We start from the raw sequence: 27,953 nt of genomic DNA on the forward strand, positions 1-27,953 counted from the left end.
TCAGTACACAAGACTGCGTCACTTACCCTCTGCCCAAATACCACCCCCAATATTTCTCTAGTCTCACTACTTCCCAGGCTTCACTGGTTTGTGTATCTCATTGCTGTACTTGCATAGTACCTGAGATTTCCTCTATAGTAAAAAATGGTTTGCCTTTTATCTGCAGAAACGTGATATAATGCTACATATATAAAAAGAGCTCTATCATTTTTGTTGAATTAGAATGAGGAGAAATGCCTGCAGGTGGACATCAGGTCCTCTTAAACAAAGGGTGTTAACTAGATCACGATGCACAGAGTTGTTTTATCTCAGTTCTATCTTTCCACTAGTTTACTGATTGTCAGACCAAATATACAAAGACTAAATGTTGAGAGGCATGGTCCCTGAAGAGGCAGCTTGAAATAAAATGTGTGATTGGACATTGAGCACAAGTGTGACTCCAAGCAGCCACTTTATGTCTGATCCTCAATTATTTATCTCTTGTGTAGAACATGGTAAACCACATTACCTCTATGCTAGAGATATTATGAGAATAAGCAGATGAAGCATGCCAACTGGAGAAGAGTGTGTGATGTGTAAGAGTCTCTATAGAAATGTTAGATACTGTTTTTAGTATTATGTAGTTCCTCATACATGTGACTTGGGAGAGTTGGCACAGTTCTCTTAATAATTCCTAAGCTCTGCTCCTGCCTCAGGGGAGAGGGGGAATCACTACCAAAACTGTGGACCATTTAAAAAATATCTGTTCATAGGGCCCTGATGGAGTGTTGCTCTTTTCTTGGAATCCTCAAAGATAACTTCACATCCTACATATATTTCATTATCTAACCTGAAAACATACTTTATGACTCTTTGAGTTGTCAATCATTAGCAGGAACAGATTTCTTTTCTCTCCATCCTTTGACTTGTGGTACCAGGGTGAGTAAAATATAACAGTTTAAATAGATTCTGGGTTGTTTTCTTTGCAGGTTTTAATTAGAAATCTGGTGTTCACCCCAACCTGAAGGAGGTTTCTTTCATAGGACTTCAATACAGGAGTTCAAGCATGCAGGTGTCCTTTAAGCAAGCAGTGCTATCTCGCTAGTCAGGAGGACCAAGCATACAGTTTATACTCAAGAATTTGGTGATAGCCTACAGGGATATTTTATCTGTGCAATGCAAGTATTTAATTTAAGTCAAGCCTTATAAATATGAGGTACATAGCATCATAAAATGGCTTTAGACATTTTCACAGATCTGTTACCTGTACATCAGGAGTATGGGGCTGTAATATTTTCACGGGTACTTAGCAAGAAGCTCTCTGATGTTTACTTGCTCTGGACATGCTGTGCTGTGCTTAGTCGCTCAGTCGTGTCCAGCTCTTTGCAACTCTGTGGGCTGTTCACCAGACTCCACTGTCCATGGGACTCTCTAGGCAAGAGCACTGGAGTGCGTTGTCATTCCCTTCTCCAGGGCATCTTCCTGACCCAGGGATCGAACCCAGGTATCCCGTGTTGCCGGCAGATTTTTTACCAGCTGAGCCACCAGGGAAGCTCATGAATACTGGAGTGGGTAGCCTGTCCCTTCCCCTGGGGATCTTCCCGACCCAGGGATTGAATTGGAGTCTCCTGCATGCAGGCAAATTCTTTACCAGTTGAGCTACCAGGGAAGCCCCAAATTATCTCTAGGTTACTTATAATACTTAAAACAATGTAAATGCTATGTAACTAGTTGCCAGCATGTGGCAAATTCAAGTGTTGCTTTTTGGAATTTTCTGGAGTTACAAAAAGTATTTGCCACCCTGGTTGGTTGAATCTGTGGATATGAAACCCACACATACAGAGGACTGACTGCATTATGAAGATATGTAGCCATTTCTGTGCTAACATAGTGGTTTTTTTTTAGAAAACATCCTGGAGGATTTGAATATTTCATAGACACAGGATAAAAGAAGAGAAGAAAGGACGTGCACTTTTTCATCTGCAACAGGATCATAATAATGCACACTTATTAGGGTGGAGATGATGTGTAAATAATATGTTTAATGTCAGCACTTAGGAATTGGCCTGAGACATGTGAAAGAGCATGTATATTTTGGTTTATCATTATTTTATAAGTCAGCTTCATCTTTGTTATTACATTTGTCATCCACAAATCAAGCTAAAATGGTCCAAAGGCATTTATAAGATGCAGTTGATCATGTGCCATTCTAGTGGGTTTGGGGCTGCGGGTATATTGGGTATATTCTCTACCTTGAGGGTATATTCTCTACCTTGAAGCACAACTGTTGCTGGAAAACTGCAAAGAGAACTGTAGAGAACCAGCTAGCCCTCTCAGGAAAGCCCAAGCATCAGCTAGATGTCAGTGCGGTGTGCAGAGCATCTGTGACATTTATAAACCCCAGAATGAGGAAGAAAAACCTGGGGAGTATGTGAGTTGATGGATGGCAGCTATTTCTCAGAAAACATGGGCGAGAATGATCTATTGATTTTCCTAAGTGAAAGGATTGTGAAGTCCAATCTCAGGTGTTCACTTGAACCGCAGTATTTATAGCGTAAATATTTTTTATCTATTATGAGAAGAGTAATTATTTTTCCAATTAAAGGAACATTAAAACTCCAGAGGCACTACATGTCACAAATATTAAGTTGTCAAACCTCAGGAATACAAAGAGTCCTGTGTAAGACTTGGTTTCCCTAATCAACCAATGGCAAAATAAGAGCAGAAAGTCTTTCTTGCTAAACTGCTTTCACTTTCATCTATCATCACAATCTTGGTATTTTAGTAGGGAAGGAGATTTAGTAGAAGGGAGATTGGTTCACATTTATCTGTTTACTATAAATGTATGATAAGATACAGTTTGAAAAGTAAAATGTAGTTCCCACCACAGGTAAAAAATATTTCTGTAAATATTTACGGTGATGCATGTTAACTAGACTTACTATGGTGATCATTTTACAACATATACAAATATAAATTACTAATATAGTGTGTGTCAATTATGCCTCAATTGAAAAATCACAAAGAAAAGAAAAAGAAAATGTAAAACCCAAGCATAGAGATAAGGGTTATAATTTTCTTCCTAATGAAATTTGTTCTGGCATATCCATTACCAATGGAAATCTTTTAATGAATATGAAATAATATATGGATTAAAGATAAACAAATGGATCCAAATAGTCTTTCTCCTTACAAGTTTCTGGAAGATAATATCCTTAGACAAACATAGGAAATCTCTATCATCATCATCACTTTATTTTCTTAATTTTTAATATAATTGCAGCCTCGCTTTCACTGTTCTGTGATTTGAAGTTTTCTAGCTGCTAAAACATAGGTTTAAGTGCTGACACCATTGACATCTGTGGTATTAAAACCAAGACAAAAAAAGTATTCATGAAAAAATACTGTAAATATTTTATAGTTGTGCAAGGTTAAAGTCTCTTTATGAAACAATTTTTTGAACAAAGAACCAACTTTCCTCATAAGGAATCTAAATTTTAAAGATTATACCAACTACAGAAGACACAATAAATAGTTTTAGTTGCTTCTAGAAGAGAATTAAACTGAGTATGTTTAATTAAAAACCAGAGCTAAAATTTACCCTTTCATGATGAGTATAAATATGAATTAGTAAAATTTCAGTCTAAAATTAGCAGATAATATAATATGTAACTTGAGAACTGATACAGTTAACAAGTGAAAGTCATTTTATTCAGAAAAATTGAATGGGTACCTAAAATTAACTGACTAGTCATTTGAGAATCAAGTAATTTTTATGAGTCATCAAATTAAATGATAAGTATATTTAGAATGTTCATATTGCCTTGTAGACAAAGCAGTCCTCTGAACTGTGGTAGATGGCTAGCTGGATGCCTAAACTGAGGCTACCAAAAAGCCTCACTGTAGACCTGATTTCCTCCTTCCATGCCCTGTCTAGATCCTACCCACGCACCAAATCTAAGTGTGTGGAATAAAGAGGCACTTACCCAGATGCGTGTGGGGTGATCTGTGTATGTGAGAAGGACCCGCACAGTTTTAAGGCAAGGATGTCATTACCTCATCTCTCTGCAGGCCTGTAATTTTAGTGTCTGTAGAAATGTGACAAGATCTGGCTGGGGACAACAGAACCATCGTGTCCCCAGTGGAACGTTTTACTTGTCCCTTGACTTGATTCTCTCTTGGAAAATAACAAGCTGGGAAGATTTGAGCTCAAAACTTTTCCACCCATTCCCTTGCCACATCTGCGTGGAGGGGCGAAAGGTCACAGAACCAAGTTCTCTCATTTTCATCCTGAGATCAAATTAGTGTTATCTCACTCCAGACTTTGTAATGTCACTCTCGGGGGTGAGAGGTTTCTGGTGCCTCACATGAGTTCACGGTGGCTCTGTGTGTGCTGTCCCCACAAGGTCTGATGGGCACCTTCTTCCTGGGGTTGATTGTCAGGAGGGCACATGGTTTCTGGGTGTTATTGTCCTTTTATTCCATGATTCCTATTCTATCAGTTTCATACTGGATTAGTTGCTAAGTTGTGTCCAACTTTTGTGACCCCATGAACTGTAGTCCACCAGGCTCCTCTGTCCATGGGAATTCTTCAGGCAAGAATATGAAGTGAGTAGCTGTTTCCTTCTCCAGGAGATCTTCCCAACCCAGGGATCAAACTTGGGTCTCCTGCATTGCAGGCGAATTCTTTACCAACTGAAACACCAGGGAAGCCTAGTTTCAGATTAAATAAGATTTAAAGGATCCCTATGGCCATAGGTGAAGGCAGCAGAAACCCTTTGGAGCCAATTTCTTTTCGTTTTCCACGATTTCCTAAATTAGCCCCAAAATGTGATATAAAGACCCATCCCCTGTATGTTAATGGCCCTTTCTGAGGTGGAATACACATTCTGAAAAGATTTGGGAACGCTTTGCATTCTGTGACCGAGGCACTGAGAAACCCAGCTCCTGATTCTTCTGGAGCAACAAGTGAGAACTATATTGTTATCATCCAGTGTGGAGCTGTCAGTACATTTTCTGGCAGTAGAAGTACCGCAGAATTCAGTGGCACAGTTTGTAAAAGCAAAAATTCCACACAGTTGGATCTTGAGTGACTCTTAGCTTTTCTTTTTCAATTAAATTCATTAGGAAGGGAACCAGAAAAAAAGACCAGTTTCTGCCCATTCAAAGAAGTTAAAAAAGAAAATTAAAATGCTCAGGAAAAAAATTGCTATGTACCTACAGATGGTAAAGAGTCTGCCTGCGATGCAGGAGACCCGGGTTCTATCCCTGCATCGGGAAGGCCCCTGGAGAAGGAAATGGCAGCCACTCTTGTAGTCTTGCTTGGAAACCTCATGGATGGAGCAGCCTGGCAGGCTGCAGTCCATGGGGTCGAAAAGAGTTGGACACGACTGAAGGAGTTCACTCTCACTTTACCTAGACTAAGTACATACCGCTGATATTTGATAAACTGAGTCTTCATAATAAAGGACCATAAAACCACATGTCTTTCAGCACTGTGTGGACTAACACAGACCATGACCGGTGAGGTCCACCACTTAGGTCTGCACTTGCTGTCTGTGTTCGGAAATGTAGAAACTTCATCTGTGGTTGCTAGTCAGACACACTGAACAACAAGGGGAGACCATGAACGGGAGTGGGAGTGGTAACCACACATGCAGAACCAGTAGGTTCTCTGCCCCAACCGTGTCAGCCAGATGCCACACAGCAGACATGCCAGTCAGCTGCCTTGGGCTTTTTCTTGTGCACTGTCTGTAAGGAAGTAATTAAAATCATGAGAAGCCTACTTTCTGCTTATTTTCCAAAGTTTGAGCAAAAAAAAAAAAAATCTTGTCTCACTTTTTGACATTAACCAAGACAATTCCAAAGATCTGACCTGGAAATGAAAAAAATCATTCTCAGTTTTTTCTTTATTATTCTTGCATTCCAGTGTTGATGTTATTTTAACAATTTATTATAGAAGATTTAAAATGTAAAACCTGCAGAATAATTCAGTGAGCGCTCATTAACAGCTTTGATAGTTATGCTCTTTCTGTCATTTGCATCTTCATCCACTGCCCACCATCCCAATATTCATCACCACTTTACAGTTCATTTTCAGTTCAGTTCAATTCAGTCGCTCAGTTGTGTCCGACTCTTTGTGACCCCATGAACTGCAGCACACCAGGCCTCCCTGTCCATCACCAACTCCCAGAGTTCACCCAAACCCATGTCCATTGAGTCAGTGATACCATCCAACCATCTCATCCTCTGTTGTCCCCTTCTCCTGCCCTCAATCTTTCCCAGCATCAGGGTCTTTTCCAATGAGTCAGCTCTTTGCATCAGGTGGCCAAAGTATTGGAATTTCAGCTTTAGCATCAGTCCTTCCAATGAATAGTCAGGACTGATTTCCTTTAGGATGCACTGGTTGGATCTCCTTGCAATCCAAGGGACTCTCAGGAGTCTTCTCCAACACCACAGTTCAAAAGCATCAATTCTTCGGAGCTCAGCTTTCTTTATAGTCCAACTCTCACATCCATACATGACCACTGGAAAAACCATAGCCTTGACTAGACTGACCTTTGTTGGCAAAGTAATGTCTCTGCTTTTTAATATGCTGTCTAGGTTGGTCATCTTTGCATGAAATGTTCCCTTGGTATCTCTAATTTTCTTGAAGAGATCTCTAGTCTTTCCCATTCTGTTGTTTTCCTCTATTTCTTTGCACTGATCACTGAGGAAGGCTTTCTTATCTCTCCTTGCTATTCTTTGAAACTCTGCATTCAAATGGGTGTATCTTTCCTTTTCTCCTTTGCTTTTCACTTCTCTTCTTTTCGCAGCTATTTGTAAGGCCTCCTCAGACAGCCATTTTGCTTTTTTGCATTTCTTTTCCATGGGGATGGTCTTAATCCCTGTCTCCTGTACAGTGTCACAAACCTCCATCCATAGTTCATCAGGCACTCTATCAGATCTAGTCCCTTAAATCTATTTCTCACTTCCACTGTATAATCATAAGGGATTTGATTTAGGTCATACCTGAATGGTCTAGTGGTTTTCCCTACTTTCTTCAATTTAAGTCTGAATTTGGCAATAAGGAGTTCATGATCTGAGTCACAGTCAGCTCCCAGTCTTGTTTTTGCTGACTGTATAGAGCTTCTCCATCTTTGGCTGCAAAGAATATAATCAATCTGATTTCGGTGTTGACCATCTGGTGATGTCCATGTGTAGTACCCTGCTTATTTAACTTATATGCAGAGTATACATCATGAGAAACTCTGGGCTGGAGGAAGCACAGGCTGGAATCAAGATTGCCAGGAGAAATATCAATAACCTCAGATATGCATATGACACCACCCTTATGGCAGAAAGTGAAGAAGAACTAAAGAGTCTCTTGATGAAGGTGAAAGAGGAGAGTGAAAAAGTTGGCTTAAAGCTTAACATTCAGAAAACTAAGATCATGGCATCTGGTCCCATCACTTCCTGGCAAATAGATGGGGAAACAGTGGAAACAGTGGCTGATTTTATTTTTTTAGGCTCCAAAATCACTGTAGATGGTGATTGCAGCCATGAAATTAAAAGACGCTTACTCCTTGGAAGGAAAGTTATGACCAACCTAGATAGCATATTAAAAAGCAGAGACAGTACTTTGCCAACAAAGGTCCGCCTAGTCAAGGCTATGGTTTTTCCAGTGGTCATGTACGGATGTGAAAGTTGGACTGTGAAGAAAGCTGAGCTCCGAAGAATTGATGTTTTTGAATTGTGGTGTTGGAGAAAGACTCTTGAGAGTCCTTTGGACTGCAAGGAGATCCAACCAGTCCATCCTAAAGGAAATCAGTCCTGGGTGTTCATTGGAAGGACTGATGCTGAAGCTGAAACTCCAATACTTTGGCCACCTGATGCGAAGAGTTGACTCAATTGGAAAAGACCCTGATGCTGGGAGGGATTGGGGGCAGGAGGAGAAGGGGACGATAGAGAATGAGATGGCTAGATGTCATCACCAACTCGATGGACATGAGTTTGAGTAAACTCTGGGAGTTGGTGATGGATAGGGAGGCCTGGCGTGCTGCGATTCATGGGGTCGCAAAGAGTCGGACACGACTGAGTGACTGAACTGAACTGATCTGAACTGAGGTTGGTCATAACTTTCCTTCCAAGGAGTAAGCATCTTTTAATTCCATGGCTGCAATCACCATCTGCAGTGATTTTGGAGCCTAAACAAAATAAAATCAGCTACTGTTTCCCCATCTATTTGCCATGAAGTGATGAGATCGGAAGCCATGATCTTGGTTTTCTGAATGTTGAGCTTTAAGCCAACTTTTTCACTCTCCTCTTTCACCTTCATCAAGAGACTCTTTAGTTCTTCTTCACTTTCTGCCATAAGGGTGGTGTCATCTGCATATCTGAGGTTATTGATATTTCTCCTGGCAATCTTGATTCCAGCTTGTGCTTCCTCCAGCCCAGAGTTTCTCATGATGTACTCTGCATATAAGTTAAATAAGCAGGGTGACAATATACAGCCTTGACATACTCCTTTTCCTATTTGGAACCAGTCTGTTGTTTCATGTCCAGTTCTAACTGTCACTTCCTGACCTGCATACAGGTTTCTCAAGAGGCAGGTCAGGTTGTCTGGTATTCCCATCTCTTTCAGAATTTTCCACAGTTTATTGTGATCCACACAGTGAAAGGCTTTTGCATAGTCAATAAAGAAGAAATAGATGTTTTTCTGGAACTCTCTTGCTTTTTCGATGATCCAACAGATGTTGCCAATTTGATCTCTGGTTCCTCTGCCTTTTCTAAATCCAGCTTAAACATCTGGAAGTTCACGGTTCACATATTGCTGAAGCCTGGCTTGGAGAATTTTAAGCATCACTTTACTAGTGTGTGAAAGTGAAAGTGAAGTCGCTCAGTCGTGTACGAGGTCGTGGACTGTAGCCTACCAGGCTCCTCCCTCCATGGGATTCTCCATGCAAGAGTAATTGTGTGGTAGTTTGAGCATTCTTTGGCATTGCCTTTCTTTGGGATTGGAATGAAAACCGACCTTTTCCAGTCCTGTGGCCACTGCTGAGTTCTCCAAATTTGAGTGCAGCACTTTCACAACATCATCTTTCAGGATTTGAAATAGCTCAACTGGAATTCCATCACCTCCACTAGTGGTTTCAATTTATTGTTTAAATGTACAAACCTTATCCATACAATTTTAACAAATGGAAGCACTTGTGAAACCTCCAAGCCAATCACAGTATACAGTATTTCCACTTTCCCAGAAGACTTGTTCTTTTACTTGCTCAAGTGCCTGCACAATTAGTCCCTCTATATTCTACAGGCAGCACTATTGTGGTTTCATTCTCACCTTAGGTCAACTCTTGACTTCACTGGAATATATGACATCGGGCAGTATTTACTCGGTGAGTCTGGCTTCTTTTATTTGGCATAACAATGCCTGTGGAAGTAGTTCTGTCACTTGGATTGTTGAGCAGTATTGCACTGAAGTAAAATAACAATTTGTTCATTTATTCACTTCTTCAAGGACACTTGGATTGTTTCCAACTGTTGTCTACCGTGAATGCTGTCATGAATGTACAAGTCTTTTGTGTGTGTGTGTGGATGTTTTGCATTTTTCTGGGATAAATGCATATTAATATGTAGAATTACCGAGCAAAAGGATAGGTTTATGTTTGACTCAATAAGAAACTGCTGCAACCTTCCAGAGTCATCGTATCATTTTACATTCCCACCAGTGATTTCTGAGACTTCTAGCTGATTAACATCCTTGCCACATTTTTGTTGTTTCGTATATAATTTCATATATCCTACTGAATGTGTAAAAGGGTGTTATTATCTTACCTTGTTTCTGATCTTAGAGGGAAGACATCTTACCTTTAAGTATGATGTTAACGGTACATGTTTGGTAGTTGCTCTTTATCAGGAAAAGGAACTCCCCCTCTCATGTTAGTTTGTTGAGTTCTTTTTTTTTTTTTTCTTTTATCAAGAGTGGGTGTTGGATTTTGTCAAATGTGTTTTCTGCATCTGTTGATATAGTTATTATATATGATGTTTTCTTTTTCTCAGTTGATATAATGGATTATGATCACTGATTTTCAAATGTTGACCCACCCTAGGTGGGAATGAATCCACTTAGTCCTGCTGTTTATATCTTTTTATGCATTGGTGGATTTGAGTTGCTAGCATTTTGTTAAGGATTTTTGCACCTATACTCCCCTCTATCCTTTGTCCTATATTTTAGTTCTACAAATGTTATCAATCCCACAATCTATTGTTCTTTTTGCTTTAAACAGTCATTAGATTTTTTTGTATTCTTTACATATTTGTCATTTTTATTCTTTATTTCTACCTGTGGATCCATGTTTCAATCACTTATTTCTTGATTACATCCTCAAGAACCTTCTGTTATATGTGTTTATATATCATTTATTTGTTTATGCTAGTGATTAGCTCTCTCAACTTTTATACTTATAAAGAATATTGTTCTCGTCTTCAGATAGGATCTTCACTAGATATGGAAATCTGTAGGAAAGCATTTTAACTTTTCAGATAATGTTTCATTGTCTTCTCATTGCAGAATTTTTGATAGGCTGACGTCTCTGAGTTTTGTCATTTTTCATCTTTTTAAAATGTCTGTCGTTTTGGCTGCTTTTAAGGCTTTCCCTTTTCTCTTTGCTTTTGAGCAGTTTCACTGCGCTGTGCTGAGTCTTGTTCCCTTTTCTAACATTCATCATTCACTTGTGTGGCTGCGTCGCGTCTCGGCGGCGGCGGCGGGACCTACACTGCGTGCTCGTGGGCTCCCTAGTCGTGGCCCTCGGAGTCAGTAGTTTCCCCACGTGGGCTTCGTTTCTCCGCAGCCTGTGGGGTCCTGGCTCCCCAGCCAGGGATCAAACCCACGTCCCCTGCATTGCAAGGCAGAGTCTTAACCACTGGACCACCAGGGAAGTCCCTGAGGGCTTGTTTTCTTTCTGTTTTTCTTAGCGTTTGTTCAGATTCTCGGTCTATGTCATATTTGGGAAAACTTTGACCATTATTTTCTCCCAGTATTTTCTTTTCTTTCAGAGAATCTAATAACACATATTATAGAATGCTTATTACCCTATTTATGCTTATTTCATTGAAAAAATATTTTCCTTCCCTAAATGAGTTTGGATGTCTGTTAACTTGTTCTGAAGTTCCTTGAAGCTTTTCTCTGTGGTGTCCAATCCTCCCATTTGAAATTTTAGATTGTAGACATTATATATATATATATATATATATATATATATTATTTCTTACATTTCTATTTAGTTCCTTTTAGGTTTTCATGTCTCTACAGAAACAATCTTTTCATCTGTTGTATCTCCTCCAACCTTTAAAATATTGATGTAGTTGTGTTCATGTGTGTGTGTGTGTGTGTGTGTGTGTGTGTACGCGCTCAGTTGCTCTGTCTTTGCGACCCTGCTATCCCATGGACTGTAGCCTGCCAGGCTCCTCTGTCCACAGAATTTTTCAGGCAAGAATACTGGAGTGGGTTGCCATTTCCTATTCCAGGGAATCTTCCCAACCCAGGATTGAACCCACATCTCTTACATCTCCTGCATTGGCAGACGAATTTTTTACCACTGCGTCACCTGGGAAGCCCCACTTGTTTTAAGGCACTGTCTCCTAATTCTAATGCCTAGAGCATGGTTGGGTCTGCTTCCAGAGATTATGTTTTCTTTTGATTATAAGTTACGGGGCCCCATTTTGTCACGTTTTATAGTTGTTTATATAGTTTTGTGTAAACTACATTTGAGACTGAAGCATAATTTGATATTGTTTACTCCAGAGAAAGTGCAGACTCTTGGCTGCCTCTGTTAGGAGGAGGGCCAGCTCATTCAGGTTCCTCACACAGTTGAGTTGAGGCGGGCGACCCCTCAGCTTTAATTATGTCCAACATGCCTGTTGTTACCTCAGCTCTGAACCTCTAGCTCTACCTCTTTTTTCCTATTTTTCCTTTTATTTCCTTTCAGTTCGCTTTTCAGATTGACTCACAGCTTAAAACATAAATGAAGGTTTTGAAATCACGAACTATATGAGTACTAATACTCAGAATCTGGTAATACATGCCCCATGTGAGAACTGACCTAAGGGTGAGGGTGTCCATCTCATACTCTAGGTGGAGGACACTTAGAACCACTGGAACTCACTGGAGGGATCAGGAATCTCTCACCCCGGAGAAGGACATTACAGAGTTGAAATGGGATTATTTTAATTCGATCTTAGGATCAAAATGAGAGAACTAGTATTTTCTACCATGACTGTTACCTTTTTGATCCTTCCACTCATATGTGGCAAGGGAATTTACAGAAAAGTTTTGAGTACAGATCTTCCCGGATATTTATTTTCCTGGAGAGAATGAATTAAAATTAATAGACAAGTAAAATGTTCCACTGGGGACAGCATGGTTCTTTTGTCCCCAGCTGGATCTTGTCACCTTTCTAGACACTAAAATTACAGGCCTACAGAGAGATGAGCTAATGACATCCTTGCCTTGAAATTGTTCCAGTCCCTTTCACATACTCAGATCACCCCACACATCCATGGGTAAGTGCCTCTTTGTTCCACACACTTAGAACCAGTGCATGGATGGGCTTGTAGGCAGGCTAGAGAAAGAGGCAAATTTGGTCTAATAGTGATTTTTTTTTAGATGAACCATTCTACTCTAACCATCTCCCAGGTCAGAGGATGGTTTTCTCTTTAGTGGAGTGGAGAAATGTTCTTGTTAGTGTAGTTAGTCCTTTAAGTTGGTGACTCACAAAATTAATGGGTTTTTTCATGTGAAATACTAAATTAGTTAATTGTTGATATGTATTTTTCCCCTGAATAAAATTACTTTTATTTACTCGCTATTTCAGTTCTCAAGGAAGAGATTATACTGTTATGTTAGAGTATTACTAATATAATCATATTTTTCTTAAAGGAACAAATTTTTAGCTCTGACTGGGTTTTCATTAAATATGCTCAGTTTCATTTCTCTCATTTTCATAAATCAATTAGAGCTTTTAAAAATAAGTGCCCTGTGGGGTTTGGGTTATTAAAAAAAAAAAAAAAAAAGCATTTAGAAGAAAACCAGATTCTTTGTTTGAAACATGACTTTGTAAAGAGAGTTTAACCTCACATTCCTACAAAATATTTACCACTTTTTTCTCATGAAGATCTTTCTTGTCCCAGTTTTACCTTCATGAGTTTCAAATTAATGTAGATAGGACTATGCTCCAGCAATCAGGGAATTTCAAATCAGAGGACAGTGAAAATGAGGCTGCGATTACATAAAAAATAAAGAAAACATAGTGCTGATGGTAGACGTGTCCCCTGCCTGTCTACTGGAGACCTAACGTAGAATCAACAGTATTTGGTGAGGAGAAAGACTTTGTGTCTCCTTCTCTTTTCTCCATAGGTTATTCTTTTTAAAAATATCTGTTCCCTTTAATTTCGGATATGCCAGAACCCATTTCATTAGAAGGAAAATTTGGAACAAAAAATTTTCATCTGCCCTGACCTCTATGCTTGAGTTTTAGATATTTTTTCCAAACTATATCTTGTGAATTTATTATGAGAGAAATGTGAACTGATCTTTTTTTTTACTGAAGTACAAAGAAGAGGATGATAAAGTAAAAACTCTAAAAAAAAAAAATGGTAAAAACTCTGAAGCAAGTAAACCAGACCCATTCTCATGTAGGACTTTTTGGGTTTGTGATAAAGTACCTCTGGGTTTTCCTTTGTGTTTGGAATAATGATTACTCTTGTTTTGATTTTTCACAGAATAGATGTAAAAATATCGATGCTGTAAATACCCAGCCATGTGTAAGCAACCATCCTGAGCTATACTTCGCAATTCTTGAAATCTGTAAAAACAGTAGATAATTCTCACCCATGTGTTTTAGGAAACTGCCGCTGTTAACATTTTCGACCGTGCTCAGGTTTCTTTTTCATTCTCCTGAAGTTCATCTGTCTTCAGATGCCCTGTACCCGTCACTGACAGCTGGGTGGTAGTGATTTGCTTCCTTGACTTTTCAGGCTCTTTCTCCATTTTTCTCTTCCCAGTTCTCCAGCTAGAATGTGCCACAAGGTGGAATGTGTTTTCTAGTGCACCCACAGTCCAAACCCACATACATGGCATATTGTCACTCTCTCCTGCCAGATCCTTTCTGTTCATTCCTACTCTATAAAAGAGGATAGCAACAATGGAAGTGAAGGTGATACATTATACAGTGAGAAACCAAGATATACTCTTTCATGTGTCTGTGGCACATCGCATATTGCTGAACATAAATCACACTGTTTATGCCTTATCTCCATCCCAGGGAATTATTCTGTTCGTGTTGTACAGTGAACACATGCTCTCTCCTTTCCTTCACCCTGTCATCTGTCCACAAGGTCACAGCACCCACGTTTACCTTGGGGCCTGGTGCGGGGTGTCCTCTTCCCACTCACACTCATCACTTCTCTGACCCCTGGCTCGAGTGAAATGACCTTAACATTCTTCAGTAGTGTGTGGCCCATTCGGATGGCACTGTGTATCACATAATTGCACAGTGATACAGTGTCTAAAGTGACTGCTTCCTGGATCAGGTTTTTAGAAAGGAACCTCAGCTATGAGCCCCAGTCTGTGCCATCAGTTCCAGCAGCTCCTAGTGGTAATTTTCCCAAATGAAGGCCTGTTTCTCATTGACGTGTGTCACTCCATTTATGTGTTGTTTTGTTTTCCTTGCTTTATCTTTTGTTTTTGTTTCCTAATTTTCCCACATAGGTTTTCTTTCCTCTTTCTCAGTGTAGCCTTTTAGAATATGACCTGTTTCAGAATTTTCTTTTATGTTCTTGTGCCTGTGACTTAGGTCATTATGATCAAGCCCCTTTGAGGGCATCTCAGGTATATAAATGAGATTTTTTGTGCTTGGTACTTTAGGAGAGCCGGATACCACCTGAACATGAGTCTCTGCTAAGAGGCTTGTTTGAAGAAGGTCTCATAGGTCACTCTATTGATGGGAAAAGTTTCTGCTCTGTCACTGCTCTCCTGAGCAGTGGTGTGCAGTTCAGGTAGTAAGTGTGATGAAACATGGATGTGCAAGGACACACACAATAGGATTTATTTTAGCTTATTTTAATGAAATATTCATATTTTCCAGAATATGTTTTCTAATGAAGCACAGAAATAGGTATATATCTTTCTTTTCTAAAAAATGTTTATTTATTTATCTGCCCTGGGTCTTAGTTGTGGCCCTCAGGATCTTTCTTTATAATATTTATGTAAAAATAAACAAATAAATATTTAGAGTATGTTTCTCACTAATAGAGCTGCCTATGAACCTTGAAGTCTGGATGTGGTTGGACGATTAGAGTCATAATTCCTCTTGTCTCTCCCGGCACTCCATGCCAGCTAATGTGAGTGGGTGCTTTTGATTGTGTTACTGTTTGTCACCTTCCTGGATCAACTTTTCTGCTTCTACTACGGAATTTTCCTATAGAGAAAGATTTGCCAGTGGTTTTAATAATGACTGTTGACTGTGAAAAGTAAAAACAAGGTAAAAATGAGCAACTAACTTCTGTAAAGTATGAAGTTAATTTTAGCGGTACCGCTAGAGCCCAGCCCAGTAATGGGCTACATGACCCACCGTGGGTGGGTTGCGCAGGGGTGGGCTGGGGGAGAGAAGCATGATGACACCCGGGTAGGCGTGAAGGCAGACTTGAGTATCACGTCCATGGATGCATTGAAATGGGTGCATTCGGATCGATCCACATGCTTTGATCATGGTAATAGTGTTGGTTGAAAATGGTGAAGGTAATATTTGTGGTAAAGAGAATTTTTCCTGCTTTTCTCTTCAGACATTCACTATAAATAGATGTCCCCATAGAGATGGATAAAGATAAACCCTCCAGTTCTATTGCTATAAGAAATGCATTCTTCTGCGAGGTTGGTATTGGGATCTCAGCCAACACTATCCTTCTTCTCTTCCACGTCCACACCTTCCTTCTCGAGCACAGACCCAAGCCCACTGATCTGATGATTAGTCACCTGGCCCTAATCCACATAGTCATGCTAGTAGCCGTGGGGTTCATAGGTACAGACATCTTTGGGTCTCATGATGCTTGGGATGACATCAAATGTAAATCAGTTTTCTACTTACACAGGATGACAAGGGGCCTCTCCATTTGTACCACCTGTCTGCTGAGCATCTTCCAGGCCATTACCCTCAACCTCAGAAACTCCTGTTTGGCAAAATTCAAACTTAAATTGTCAAATCACAACCTACGTTGCTTTCTCCTTCTCTGGGTCTTTAACATGTCCATTAATAGTCGCTATTTAGTCTCAACCATTGCCACACCCAATGTGACCTCGGACAGTTTTCTGGCTGTCACTGAATCCTGCTCTCTTTGGACCTTGAGTTACTTTCTCAGGTACACATATTTCCCCCTAGTGACCTTCTGGGATGTCTCTCTTATAGGGCTCACGGCCCTCTCAAATGGATACATGGTGACTCTCTTGTATAGGCATAAGAGGCAGTCACAGCACCTTCACAGCACCAAGGTTTTAATGAAAGCATCCCCAGAAGAAAGAGCCACCGAGACCATTCTGTTGCTCATGAGTTTCTTTGTGGTCATGTACTTTCTGGACTGCATGGTCACTTCCTTCTCAGGAATGTTGAGGAAGAGTACCCCAGGTCTTCTCTTTGTCCAGATGCTCGTAGGCAGCGGCTATGCCACCATCAGTCCTTTTGTGCTAATCCATACTGAAAAACGAAGGATCAAGTTCTTAAAATTCATAAAGGGGAAGGACAGTAAATGTCTAATTATTCAGTGACAGATAACTTGTCTTAAGTGAGCCAATTCACCATTTCAGAATGATTAATGGTGGTGTACACGATATGCTGTCTTGAATGATTTAAATGTATGGAGTTATGCTTTTTCTCCTAAATATATTTAGTTTATATTTGTGGCTGACAAGTACCTAGTAGATAATGTAACTCTACAACTATCTAAGAAGACACAAACTTCTAATTCTAATCAGTCTCCTAAGAGACAGAGGTCTTAACACAGTTTCAAACTCTAAAGTGAGACAAAATAGAACAATTACTGTCTGGAGATGGACAAAGGGCCAAGAAGAAACAAAAAGAAAACCTAACAAAGGGGCACAAAGGAAATCTGGGGCTTGACTGTGGTTGTAGATCTGGAATAACCACTAATCTAATATGAACATGACACCTGTTAAAGAAATAAAAAGGACTCATAAAAATCCTAGACATGAAATTTTTAGAAATTGAAATTAAAAACACTATCCAGTTCTAGACCAGTGGAACCCATTCCTCTTGTTAATTGTGGCTGAAATATTTGGACAAAATATTTTTTCAAAACTACCTGAGGACTCTGATAAGTACACAAAAACAAGCTAATTGTGGAAGAAGTCAAATCTTGGAGATGCAGCCTACATAGGTGTCAGTTTCCACTTCTTTTCTCTCATGGACTTCTGAAGATCTCATGGATTGACATGACAATGGTAACAGAAATAATATACTTCTGGCCAGAGGAAACAGGCTAAAGGACCTGTGAGGGCCAGAGACTGTCGGAGGGAATCCCACAGGGGAGACCACCAGAGAAGGGCCCTTCTAATTCTATGTATTCTTAAAGAGATGGGAATACCAGACCACCTTACCTCCCTCCTGAGAAATCTATATGCAGGTCAAAAGCAATGGTTAAAACCGGACATGGAACAATGGACTGGTTCCAAATTGGGAAAGGAGTATGTCAAGGCTGTATATTGTCACCCTGTTTATTTAACTTACATGCAGAGTACATCATGCGAAATGCTGAGCTGGATGAAGCACAAGCTGGAATCAAGATTGCAGGAGAAATACCAATAAACTCAGATATGCAGATGACATTACCCTTATGGCACAAAGCGAAGATGAACTAGAGACTCTTGATAAAAATGAAAGAGGAAAGTGAAAAAGCTGGCTTAAAACTCAACATTCGAAAAACAAAGATCATGGCATCCGGTCCCATCACTTCACAGCAAATGATGTGGGGAAACGATGGAAACAGTGAGAGATTTTATTTCTAGGGGTTCCAAAATCACTGCAGATGGTGACTGCAGCCATGAAATTAAAAGACGGCTGAGGAAACCAGATCTGAAAGAGACACATGCACCCCAATGTTCATCGCAGCACTGTTTATAATAGCCAGGACATGGAAGCAACCTAGATGCCCATCAGCAGACGAATGGATAAGGAAGCTGTGGTACATATACACCATGGAATATTACTCAGCCTGTTAAAAAGAATTCATTTGAATCAGTTCTAATGAGATGGATGAAACTGGAGCCCATTATACAGAGTGAAGTAAGCCAGAAAGATAAAGAACATTACAGCATACTAACACATATATATGGAAATTTAGAAAGATGGTAATGATAACCCTATATGCAAAACAGAAAAAGAGACACAGATGTACAGAACAGACTTTTGGACTCTGTGGGAAAAGGCGAGGGTGGGATGTTTTGAGAGAACAGCATGTATATTATCTATAGTGAAACAGATCACCAGCCCAGGTGGGATGCATGAGACAAGTGCTCGGGCCTGGTGCACTGGGAAGACTCAGAGGAATCGGGTGGAGAGGGAGGTGGGAGGGGGGATCGGGATGGGGAATACATGTAACTCCATGGCTGATTCATGTCAATGTATGACAAAACCCACTGAAATGTTGTGAAGTCATTAGCCTCCAACCAATAAAAATAAATGAAAAAATAAGTAAATAAATAAATAAATAAATACGTTCTTAACCAGAAAAAAAAAAAAAAGAAATTAAAAGACGGTTGGTCCTTGAAGAAAAGCTATGACAAACCTAGACAGTGTATTAAAAAGCAGAGACATGATTTTGCTGACAAAGATCTGTCTAGTTAAAGCTATGGTTTTTCTAGTAATCACGTATGAATGTGAAAGTTGGATCATAAAGAAAGCTGAGCACCGAAGAATTGATGATTTTGAATTGTGGTGTTGGAGAAGACTCTTGAGAGACCCTTGGACAGCAAGGAGATCCAACCAGTCCATCCTAAAGGAAATCAGTCCTGAATATTCATTGGAAAGACCAATGCTGAAGCTGAAGCTCCAATACTTTGGCCACCTGATGTGAAGAACTGACTCACTAGAAAAGACGCTGATGCTGGGAAAGATTGAAGGCAGGAGAAGGGGACGACAGAGGATGAGACGGTTGGATGGCATCACCGACTCAATGGACATGAGTTTGAGTAAGCTCCGGGAGTTGGTGAAGAACAGGGAAGCCTGGCGTGCTGCAGTCCATGGGGTTTCAAAGAGTTGGACACAACTGAGCAACTGAGCTGAACTGAACTGAATTCTGTGTGTGCCCCTCACAAGTCTTGGCACAGCTGGGCACAGACACTGGAGAGACCCGAACCAACACAGCTGAGACTGGAACAGGCCAAAGAGAAGATGAAGCAGAACTTTCCGTTTTCCTCTAAAACAAAAGCACAAACATTCCCCAGAGGATTGTAATAGGCCTGAAAGCATAGTACAATATTCAGAAGTCCAAAATACAGTTCAAAATTACTCAACACACAAAGAAACAGGAAAATGTGACCCATATACTAAGGCACAGTAAATACATAGATGCCATACCCACAATAACACAGATACTGAAGTTATAGACTCAAAGAAGCTCTCAGAAGTTATAAGTAAAATAACAATTTGTTCATGCATTCACTTCTTAAAGGATACTGTAATTTGAATATTGTTTCCTCTACACAAAATGCATCATTTTCCCCTGATAGACTTCAAAATATTTTCTTTGCCTTTAGTTTTAAGCAGTTTGTTTGCTAAGTATTTGTCCTGTATGGGATTTACTGATCTTTCTAAACTGGTGCTTGCTAAAGGCAAGGGTGTATGTGGGCAAAATGGGTGAAGGGGATCAAAAGATACAAATTTCCAGTTATAAAGTAGATGCAGGAGATGAAATGTAGAATCTGGTGACTATAGTTAATAATACTGTATTACGTATTTGATGAAAGTTGCTGAGAGTAGATCTTAAAACTTAAAATTACAAGAAAAAAATATGTAAGAATTATGGGTATGGGTGTGGTGGGTATGGGTATATACTGTGGTGATCGTTTCACAGTATATGCATATATCAAGTCATTATGTTGTACGCCTGAAACTAACATAATGTTGCATGTATGCATATTCAGTCACTCAGTCTTGTCCAGCTCTCTGCGACCCCATGGACTGTAGCCCGCCAGGCTCCTCTGTCCATGGGATTCTTCAGGCAGCAGTACTGGAGTGGGTTGCCATGCCGTCCTCCAGGGGATCTTCCTGACCCAGGGATCAAACCTGTGTCTCCTGTGTCTCCTGCACTGCAGGCAGATTCTTTACCACTGAGCCGACCAGGGAAGCCCAACCTAATGTTATGTCAATTATATCTCAATAAAAAAATAACATATATTAAATATAGCAGATTTAGGAGAATTCCCAGCTTGGCCACACACAACTTGAGGACCAGCTCTTGCCCAGTGAACACAAGTGATTGTACAGAGCCTCGGTTACCTGCACAAATTCCACCTTCCTTTTAGTTTCCCTTTGAGGTCTTGCTGGCCCTTTCTAATCATCAGGTCAACCAAATCCATTTTTACAGTTTACACTCTAGTTTTAGTCAGTAAATAGTATCTGTCTCTTTGCAGCCCCATGGGCTGTAGCTTGCCAGACTCCTCTGTCCATGGGATTTCCCAGGCAAGAATACTGGAGTGGGCTGCCATTTCTTCTTCCAGGGGATCTTCCTGACCAAGGAATCGCATTGGCAGGAGGGTTCTTTACCACTGTGCCACCTGGGAAACTGGGCTAGCCGTTAGCTTCCCTTACATTTTTTTTTTTTGCCAGTGTTAACAGGTAAGTGAAAGTTGCTCAGTCATGTCTGACTCTTTGCAACCCCATGGACTATACAGTACATGGAATTCTCCAGGCCAGAATACTGGACTGGGTAGCCTTTCCCTTCTCCAGGAAATCTTCCCAACCTGGGACTGAACCCAGGTCTCCTGCACTGCAGGCGGATCTTTACCAGCTGAGCCACCAGGGAAGTAAAGACAGTGTCTTTCGCTGTGACTATGCTGGTAGGGAGAGTCTCGGGCGACTGGCATCCAGTGTTGTCACACCCCCTCTGGGCTAATTTGGAGTCTCCAGGAGCTGGTGAATTTCTTTCAAAGAACAAAGTTGGCTGGTGTAGTTTCTGTAAAGGTTTTTCTCTTTAATAATGAAAATATATCAGCTAATTACTATAATCAACCTCCTCTATCTTCTAGAAGAAGATAAAACAATTAAAGCTCTAGCTAAAGCCTTAATTGGATCAAGTTAAACCCTTTCAGCAATAATGCTTCATGGAGGCTGTGCTTTACGCAAGGAATCCACCTGGAGTCAGGCTGGGATTGCTCTGCTGGGTGGCGGCAGCCAGAGCTGGCCACTCCCTTTGCAGCTGTCCACGCACCTTGCGACGCCCAAGGGTCTAAAATCACTTATTGGAGAATATTCCCTGATTGGCCCCTGATGAAAAACCCAGATTCATATGGCCTTGGAAACTGAGAACTATACACAAAAAAGTTTTCATCCACATGTTGCTTCTTTATCATTTTCTGAGGATGAAGGAAGTCTTTTACTTTGGGGACTCCCTCTTTCCCTGTGACATGACAGGTACTGTCAGACTTTTGATGCAACAGCAAGATTCCTGGTCTCTGGAGAGATGAGCTAAAGCCATCTATCCATATGAGCACACCCAGCAGCCTCCACACAGAGACCCAGCTGAGTGTCTCCTGATTGTTCAGGTTTGGAAAATCTCAGTGGAGAGGAAGCTGAGGAGGCACCCTAAATCCTGACTTTAATGAATCGGAACCCAGACGTCGGCATTTATCTCTCAGGTGCGCCACAGAATGTCTTTGACGCTTGATAGCATTAGTTTTTAGTGAAGCTTGTCTCAGATGAGTGACTCTTCTTGAATAAAGGCTCACGTAAGTAAAACCATCTCAAAAAGCCAGGAATTCCTAGGCTTACATTCATTTCTGTGACTTAAAACTTTTCATATCCTATTTTGGTAATTCACAAGTTCAGAGAGAAACCTGAATACTAAAAATGCTATTAATGTAATCTGATTTTCTGTATAGAATGTATTTTCATGAAACTGACATTGCATTCTCATAAAATGTTTTTGGCTTCTCTATATTAGAATGATTTCATTTTCCTTTTCACTGGTTTAGTTGCTAAGTTGTGTCCAACTCTTTGCAACCCCATGGACTGTAGCCCACCAGGCTCTTCTGTCCATGAGATTTTCCAGGCAAGAATACTGGAGTGGGTTGCCATTTCCTTCCCCAGGGGATCTTCCTGACCAGGGATCAAACCTGGCGGTCTCCAGCACTGCAGGCAGATTCTTTACTGATTGCGCGACCAGGGAAGGCTTTTCACTACCACGTAGATATTTTTTTAAACTTAGGCCAGGCACATATTACACTTTTTAAAACATTCCAGGATGTAAGGAGATGCTGAAATGGTAGATTAAGTTTAAATTTGTGGGTAAAATAAAATATGGTATTTTTCATGGTTCAGCATAGGGATATTATCATAGATAAGCACAGGGGTCCATTTATCTAACTACATTTTATATGTTCTTGGGGAAATTTTTCTTTGATATCTGGGGCTTCCCAGGTGGTGCTAGTGGTAAAAAATCCTCCTGCCAGTGCAGGAGATGCAAGAGACTCAGGTTCAATCCCTGGGTTGGGAAGATTCCCTGGAGAAGGGAATGGCAACCCACTCCAGTGTTCTTGCCTGTAAAGCCCCATGGACAGAGGAGCCTCGTGGGCTACAGTCCATGGGGTCGCAAAGAGTTAGACACGACCGGGCGACTGAGCATACATACACATAGCGTCTTCTCTTAGCTGATCTGTTAACCTTGGAGTTATTCTTTACTAACTTGTAATCATGGAGGGGAGGATACTGAATTTAACTCTAGACACTATTTTAAATTATTAAAGTCTCTAGAAATAAGAAATTTCTTTGTTGTAGTCTCACTGAATTTTCTGTAATAAATAATACAATTTACCATAGTTTAGACAAGCCCACTTTATCTCTTGCTCAATAATCATTTATCTTCTAAAGGATTTTTCACTGCTCCTTCCTCCCAAATTTTAAGTGATGATGTTCTCACTGAGAACTTTCTTCCCAAAATATTAGTTAAGTAGAATTTTAATCCAGTCATTGAATTATCACGGATTTCAAATTTGGGGTATATAAATCAGGTAAATGAAGCATGTTTTCCATTAAGTGATTTTGAAGGAGAAGAAAATGACTTAGTCCCACTCCTAAGTGGGTGGGGAAAGTTATATACCAAGACCCCCAGTGGATGCCTCAAACCATGAATGGTATTGTCCCCTACCAATAACTATGCTTTTTCCTATACAAACATAACTATGAAGACGTTAAATTTATAAATTAGACATAGTAAGAGAGTATCCAATTTGCCAGAGTATCACTACTCTTGCACTTTGGGGACATTGTTAAGTAAAATAAGGGTTGCTTGAACACAAACATTGTGATACCATGGATCAATAACAGAGACTGCTAGGTAACCAGCATGGATGTGCTGGACAAAGGTATGATTCACGTCCTGGGCAGGAGGGAACAGGATGGTGCAAAATTTCATCATGCTATGTATGTTTCATCAGAACTGTGTACAGTGTAAAACTTATGAATGAGTTTTTTATTTCTGGAATTTTTTTAATTTAATACTTTTGGACTAAGATTGACAGTAGTTCAGTTCAGTTCAGTTCAGTCGCTCAGTCGTGTCTGACTCTTTGCAACCCCATGAACCACAGCACGCCAGGCCTCCCTGTCCATCACCAACTCCCAGAGTTTACTCAAACTCATGTCCATTGAGTCGGTGATGCCATCCAACCATCTCATCCTCTGTCGTCCCCTTTTCCTCCTGCCCTCAATCTTTCCCAGCATCAGGGTCTTTTCCAGTGAGTCAACTCTTCATATCAGGTGGCCAAAGTATTGGAGTTTCAGCTTCAACATCAGTTCTTCCAATGAACACCCAGGACTGATGTCCTTTAGGATGGACTGGTTGGATCTCCTTGCAGTCCAAGGGACTCTCAAGAGTCTTCTCCAACACCACAGTTCAAAAGCATCAATTCTTCTGTGCTCAGCTTTCTTTAGTCCAACTCACATCCATACATGACCACTGGAAAAACCATAGCCTTGACTAGATCAACCTTTGTTGGCAAAGTAATGTCTCTGCTTTTTAATATGCTGTCTAGGTTGGCCATAACTTTCCTTCCAAGGAGTAAGCATCTTTTAATTTCATGGCTGCAATCACTATCTGCTGTGATTTTGGAGCTCCCCAAAATAGTCAGCCAGTTTCCACTGTCTCCCCATCTATTTCCCATGAAGTGATGGGACCTGATGCCATGGTCTTAGTTTTCTGAATGTTGAGCTTTAAGCCAACTTTTTCACTCTCCTCTTTCACTTTCATGAAGAGACTTTTTAGTTCTTCTTCACTTTCTGACAGTGGTAACTAAAAGCAAAAAGTGAAATTGCAGGTAAGGGGGAGTCACTATAATAGTGTCATCATAATGGAGACTCTTCCCTTCTTGGTTCTAAAGATCTGACCATATAAATTGGCAGAGCGACTTTATGGGGAAATTCAGAAAATCAGATAAAATGGGAATGTGTGCATTCTAAAGCTGAGTGTTTCTGTCTCTGGAGAGGTGTCTGTGCACAGGGAGACTGTACAAGGCTGTCCCCAGCAGCATGGCTTTCAGTGGGTTAGAGAGAAGTTAGAGACCATCCAAAGCTGTCAAGAGGATAGGTGCATAACATTTAAAAGGTATGTTAAAATGTATTAAAATGTTATTTTATTTTAAATAAATATATTAAAATAATACATGCTTAGCTTATGTTGTAAGACTGCCATCAAAAGTCCAAGTGTTAGTCACTCAGCCATGTCCGACTCTGCGACCCCCTGGACTGTAGCCCACCAGGCGCCTCTGTCCATGGGATTCCCCAGGCAAGAACGCTGGAGCGGGTTGCCGTATGCCTACCCAGGGGATCTTCCCCACCCAGGGACTGAACCCAGCTCTCCTGCACTGCAGGCGGATTCCTTACCACCTGAGCCACCAGGGAAGACCCTGAGAATGCCATATGTACTCAAAATGACCTTAGAAATAATGTGAATGATAAACGTTGGCTGTAAGACATTGACTGTGTCTACCGTGTTAGTGTTAAATTTTTAAAACTTTAGTATTGGTGACAGATGTGTTAAAAATAGACTGGCAGGTGTATAGCCATGCTCACAGCAGCACTGTTGACAGAAGCTGAAAGGTGGAAACAACCCAAGTGTCCGTGAGACAACACGGGTGAACTTGGGGGACGTTGAATGCCAAGTGAGATAACCAGTCACAGGAAGACAAATGTTATGTGACCTCACTCACGTGAGGTCCCTGGAGGAGTCAGAGCCACAGTCACAGACAGTGGGAGGGGCCGGGAGAGGAGCCGGTGTTTGATGGGGACAGGGTTTCAGTGTGGGAAGACGAAGCAGTCCTGGAGATGAATGGTGACGCCGGCTCCACAGTGTGAGTGGACTTAATGCCGCCAACTTGAAAAAGGTTAAAATGACAAACTGTGTTATGTTTATTTTTCCACAGCTTTTTAAAAAGCGGAAAAATAGGGACTTTCCTGGTGGTCCAGTGGTTCAGAGCTGCTTGCCAATCGATCCCTGGTCTGGGAAGACCCCACATACCACGGAGCAGCTAAGCCCGTGGGCCACAGCTGCTGAGCCCGCTCTCCAGAGCCCGCGCCCTGCAAGCCACTGAGCCCGCGCGCTGCGCCTGCTGAAGCCTGTGTGCCTGGGGCCTGTGCTCCACGACGAGAGAGACCGCCACGACCAGAAGCCCTCGCACCGCAGCAAAGAGCAGCCCCCACTTGCTGCAGCTAGAGAGAGGCCGTGTCCGGCAATGAAGACCCAGCACATTTTTTTAAAAAAATCTAAAAATATCGGAAAAATGTAGACTGGAAAGAGAGCCTAAATTATAAGTTATATCTGAAGACGCAGAGGACAGGAATGGGGACTAAAGGGATGTTAACTCGATCAGTATCTTTTTAAACAACTTTTCCAATCAGCCTCGATTTGAAGCTTGGAGTGTTAATTATAGCTGAGCTCAGGCAGCCACTGTGTGGGACAGAGCACTGTGGCCCTGAACCTCCACCAGCATGGTTAAACGGTGTCGCTTAGTGTATGCTTCTTTAACTTTTTCTATGCAGTTTCAGACATGTAGGAACATAGAATGATTCAGGTACCCGCTCATAGTGCCCCGACTTGTTTTGTTTTCTCCCTGCCCTGTTTGGATGAACTGAGGGCCCCCTTTCTCTACTGTTCATGTGAACAGAGGAGGAAGTCTGTCTGCTTAGCCCACGGTCAGGTGTCTTCCAGAAGCTCTTCAGGCCCAGCGGACCCTGAAGGTTATCGGTGAGACCATTCAGGCACACATGACTTCTCTTTGCTTCTTCTAGGTGAGTGAGGAATGTTTTATTTTACATGAGGTCTATAGTTTCTAATCATTTGAGACACCACGGGTTACTAAAATATTACTAAGTTAAAATGTGTGCAGTCACATAACTTCCTGAGGACTTAAAATTCAGTGTCCTGCTAAGAAGCCTGGCCAGTGCACTAGCCTACGTCACAAAATAAAACTGACCCAAAACACTGGGCAACCGGCACGTCCAAGTCGGCTGATCTTGAGCTGCCATTCTCCAGAAGCCATTTGTTGTAAAGCTGGTTTGGCGTTGTTGAGTTCTCTTAGCTTTTGCTTTTCTGTATCAACTTTTGACTTCTCTATCAAATCTGAACAGGAGCCTTGTTGGGTAGAGCATTCTTGGTTGTAGGTTTTCCCTTTTCAGCACTTTAAATACATCATGCCACTCCCTTCTATTGGGTTTCCCTGTGGCTCAGCAGGAAAGAGGAGAAGGCAATGGCAGCCCACTCCAGGGCTCTTGCCTGGAAAATCCCATGGATGGAGGATCCTGGTAGGGCTGCAGTCCATGGGGTTGTGAAGAGTTGGACAGACTGAGCGATTTCACTTTCACTTTTCACTTTCATGCATTGGAGAAGGAAATGGCAACCCACTCCAGTGTTCTTACCTGGAGAATCCCAAGGACGGCGGAGCCTGGTGGGCTGCCATCTGTGGGGTCGCACAGAGTCAAACACGACTGAAGTGACGCAGCAGCAGCAGCAGCAGGAAAGAATCTGCCTGCCAATGCAGAAGGTTTTGATCCCTGGGTCAGGAAGATCCCCTGGAGAAGGAGATGGCAACCCACTCCAGTATTCTTGCCTGGGAAATCCCATGGACAGAGGAGCCTGGCAGCTACAGTCCATGGAGTCGCAAAGAATTGGACACAACTGAGCAACTAAACAATACTCCCTTCTAGCCTGAGTTTCTGCTGAAAAACCAGTTGTTAACCTTATAGGTATTCTCTTGTATGTTCTTTTTCCTTTGTTGCTTTTATATTTTTCTCTTTGTCATTAATTTTTATTAATAGCAATTGATTACTATGTGTCTTAGAGTGTTCCTCCTTGGGTTTATCCTGCTTGGGATTATCTGTACTTCCTGGACTTGGGTGACTATTTCCTTTCCCGGTCAGGGAAGTTTCTAGCCATTATCTGTTCTGAGTATTTTCTCAGGTTCTTTCCCTCTCTCTTCTCCTTCTGGGACCCTTATAACGTGAGCACTGGTACATTTAATGCTGTCCCAGAGGGCTCCTGAATTGTCATTTCATTTTTTTTCTTTTATTCTGTTCCATAGCAGTGATTTCCACTATTGTCTTCCAGCTCACTTATCCATTCTGCTGCCTTATTTATTCTATTGATTCCTTCTATTTTTCATTGCAGTTACTGTTCAATTCTGTTTGTTCTTTAAATCTTCTAGCTCATTGTTAAAC

General features: G+C 41.1%; 1 long non-coding RNA gene across 2 annotated transcripts in view; it reads left to right on the plus strand.

Annotated features, from left to right (window-relative positions):
- The window catches only part of LOC110124168 (uncharacterized), a 42,547-nt gene extending 15,271 nt beyond the window's left edge, over window positions 1-27,276 (plus strand). Inside the window, exon 4 of one of the 2 annotated variants that reach the window (XR_011486291.1) lies at window positions 25,664-27,276. This is a non-coding gene — a long non-coding RNA (uncharacterized lncRNA). Of the gene's footprint in view, window positions 1-1,884; window positions 3,151-25,663 lie in introns of those variants that run through there. The other variant, XR_011486289.1, reaches the window with a different exon arrangement.
- Window positions 27,277-27,953: the final 677 nt, after the last annotated feature.

This window comes from Odocoileus virginianus, unplaced genomic scaffold (genome assembly GCF_023699985.2).
Source record: "Odocoileus virginianus isolate 20LAN1187 ecotype Illinois unplaced genomic scaffold, Ovbor_1.2 Unplaced_Contig_3, whole genome shotgun sequence".
Classification (NCBI taxonomy): Eukaryota; Metazoa; Chordata; class Mammalia; order Artiodactyla; family Cervidae; genus Odocoileus; species Odocoileus virginianus.